Raw genomic sequence first — 3,864 nt, 5'->3', positions numbered from 1 at the left:
TGGGTGGCTTAAACAACAAACATTTATATTCTCACAGTTCTGGAGGCTGTGAAGTCCAAGATCAAGGTGCTGGCAGAACCAGGGTGTGGTGAGGACATGTCTCCTGGTTTGCAAATGACTGTCTTCTCATTGTATCCTCACAGGGTCAAGCAGAGAGAAAGGAAACAAGCTCTCCCCTTCTCTTCTTATAAAGGCACTAATCTCATCCATGAAGGCTCCCCAAAGGCTCCCCAAAAGCTCCCCAAAGTCTTCCCAAAGGCCCCACCTCCTAGTACCATTACATCAGGGGTTAGGAATATGAATTTTGTGAGGACACATTCAGTCCATTACTAACTTAAGCAGAGAGGGATTTGTTAAAGGATATTTGGTAAATCACAGACCTCTGTGAGAGCCAGAGAACTAGGATTGTAGGGTATAATACACAGCCAAGAACAAAACAGTCATGGTCAGCACATCTGACCATACCACAGGATGGTTCTAACGAAAAGAACTTTTTAAAAAATGGACTCAGAGGGACATCTACAACTCTAACACGACTGCCCCTAAACACTCGTGACACCACATGTCCCAGAGGAATAACCTCCCTGAATATGCCCCCCCACGTGGCTCTTCTCCACATCAGGTGTCATGGGGGCAGAGTAAGGGGGAGTGTAGACCTAAGTCATAGACCTGATTTATGGATTCTCCTGGGAAAGCAGGACTTGTTTACAAAGTGAGAAAGGTCAGAGGGTGTTCAAAAGATATTGGACCACCATGATGAAGTGTTCTGTTACCATAATCCCGACACTATTTCTAAAACAATTCAGTGTTCTTCTGAGATACTGTCCATAATATACTTGATTAATACATAATCAAGTATATACATGATTAATACATGAGCCTTGGTGGCTCAGTGGGTTAAGTGTCTGCCTTCAGCTCAGGTCATGATCCCAGGGGTCTGGGATAGAGCCTGGCATTGAGCCCTGAGTTGGGCTCCCTGCTCAGCAGAGAGTCTGCTTCTCCCTTTCTCCATCCTTCTGCCTCCCCTCCTCCTTATGCTCACTCCCTCTCTCTCAAATAAATAATAAAATCTTTTAAAAAAAGAATACATACATGTATATGCGCCTATAGCACACACATGCATATTATGCTTTTTCTTTTTCTATGAATGCATTTTACTTTTTCCTTGTAGTATTCAATTCTGTTTTAATTACTTTAACTTTATGATACATGTAAATATCTAGATGACCTCCCCAACAATCTTCTTCAAAGATTTCTTGGCTCCTCTTATCTTTTAATCTTCCAAGTGAACTTTAAAAGGGTTTTGTGAAATTTTCAATTTGACATTCTGATTGAAATTATAGGAAATAATTGCTGTGTTGTTAGAACTTAGCACCAAGAAAGATAAAAATGGCACCCCATTTACATTTTCATTTTCATAATTCACCAAATGATCATAGTTCTTGTGAACTATGCATTTCTTGAGAAGTTTATGCTAGGAACTTTTTTGTTGTTGCTGTGTTAAGTGAGATATTTTTCCTTTATATTTTTAACGTATTACTGCTATTAGAAAATCTACTTCTTTCATTATATAAAATCTCTTTAGTAACTTACCTTCTTTTTGACATTCATAACTAGTTCTGTTTTTCACTCGACGTCCTTCCATCTTGAATATCCTACTCTAAGAGAAATGATCTCTTATACGATTAATAAAGTATTGCCATAGTCCTTTTCAATAGCCTCTTATCCATTGGTTAGCCCTTACAAAGGCTAAAATTTTGTGATAATCGTGAACTTCTTTATTTCTAAATTATTTTTCATGGCAATCTACTAGCGTTCTCTTGTTAAGCGTGATATTGCTTTTAAGTTTGAGGTATTTGTTCTTAGAAAATTGTCTGTCTTCATGTAACAAGAAGGAACACTGAAGCACTAGTTCTGGCTGCGGGGAGGCATCAGCGCGGGGCTCCTGCAGGAGGAGCTGGCGGGGCCGGGCGGCGGGTGCGGGGTCGGCATGCAGGGACCTGTGGCACCCAGAGGGGGTCGAGGTAGGGGTCTCCGTCCCGGCAGGTAGCGCTCTTACTGGGGAGGGGGTGCTATCGCCGTGGCAGGCGGAGTCGGGGGCGCGCAGCGGCGGGGAAGGGGAAGCGAATGGGATAGCCCAGGTGTTCTGCAGGGAGCGCGCGGCCCCTCTGCGCGTCCCCGATGCCTGCGCACAGCTGGCCGGACGACCTGCAGGGGGCGCACGAGCAGGCGGTGGCCCCGGCGGAGGCAGAGCCTGCGGAGTTGGACGCCGGAGGCAGCGAGCGCCAACGCTTGGCTGGGCAACAGAAAGCGGAGCCTCGCAACGACTCGGCCTAGGAATGAAGCCCGTCTGACCGTGTACGAGCCGGCAGTATTTACCTGAGCGAATCTCGACATCCCTGCGAGAGGAGAGGAGCAGCAACCACATAAACCGTGCGCTGGCAGGATATAAATGTAGATGAAGATCCAGATACACATCATCCTTTCTGACTTCCAAAACAAATTGAACAGGTGCTTCAAGAATAAAGGAGAATAAATAAAATCTTTAAAAAAAAAAAGAATAAAGGAAAAAGACGCATTCCACCCCAAAAAGGCAACAAAGGAGAGTGAAACAGAAATGGAAGAAGAGATAGTGCAAAATAAGATGGTAGAAATAAATTTTAAAATTTCAATTATGACAAATATGAATAGATTAAGGTCACCAGTTAATATATTTCCTCTGCTGGATTTTTAAGAAATATTTTTATTTATTTATTTGACAGAGGGAGATAGTGAGGGCAGAAACACAAGCAGGGGGAGTGGGAGAGGGAAAAAACGGCTTCCCACCGAACAGGGAGCCGGAGGCTGGGTTTGATCCCAGGACGCTGGGATCAGGACCTGAGCTGAAGGCAGACTGAAGGCTTAATGACTGAGCCACCCAGGCGCCCTTGGATTTTTCTTTTTTAATCAGTATATGCTATTTATAAGTGACACAGTAGAAATGTAGATTCAGAAAATTTAAAATAAAAGACTTTTTTGCTCTAAATGCTTATATCACAATAGAAAAGAGACTAAAAATTAAGCTACTTAAGTTGGAAGAAAAAATAGACCCAAAGAAAAGATAAGAGTGGAAACAGATGAAACAAAATAGAGGTAAGATTCTTTTAAAAGTGAATGAATGACACACCCTTTGCCAAGAGTGTTTACTTGTCTTCTTTTTTTCCTTTATCAGTGTTAAGAATAAAAGGAAGGGTATTTAACAGGCAATAAGGATTTCAAAATATTTGTTAACAGGGTGCGTGGGTGGCTCAGTGGGTTAAGCCTCAGCCAGATACCCTACTACTTCCTCATTTCCTCATTTAAATATTTTGGCATCTCATAGACACCATTTAATTTGACTTACGTATTTTTTCTTCATTTTTTTAAAATATTTATTTATTTATTTGAGAGAGAGAAAGCGAGACAGAGCATGAGCAAGGAGAAGGTCAGAGAGAGAAGCAGACTCCCCGTGGAGCTGAGAGCCGGATGCGGGACTCGATTCCGGGACTCCAGGATCATGACCTGAGCTGAAGGCAGTCGTCCAACCAACTGAGCCACCCAGGTGTCCCTTTTTCTTCATGTTTGATCCATGTCTATAGTAGCACTTCCTGAAGGTTCTTTTAAAAATGAGTTATTGTTTATAAAATAGAATCTATCTTTAAAAAAAGACCCCAAAATGTATTTCCAGATTGCATAACTGAGAGAGTACGTCTGGTTAATCCCCCCGTAGGCTACGTGTGACTATACACACTTCACTCTGCTCTTGGTTCATCCCCATTTTGAGGTTCCACCACCTCAAACTTAAAGGGCCCCAAAGTGAACTCACATCCCTTCCACTATCAACCA

This window comes from Neovison vison, chromosome 9 (genome assembly GCF_020171115.1).
Source record: "Neovison vison isolate M4711 chromosome 9, ASM_NN_V1, whole genome shotgun sequence".
Lineage (NCBI taxonomy): Eukaryota > Metazoa > Chordata > Mammalia > Carnivora > Mustelidae > Neogale > Neogale vison.
This window is presented reverse-complemented; position numbering follows the sequence as displayed.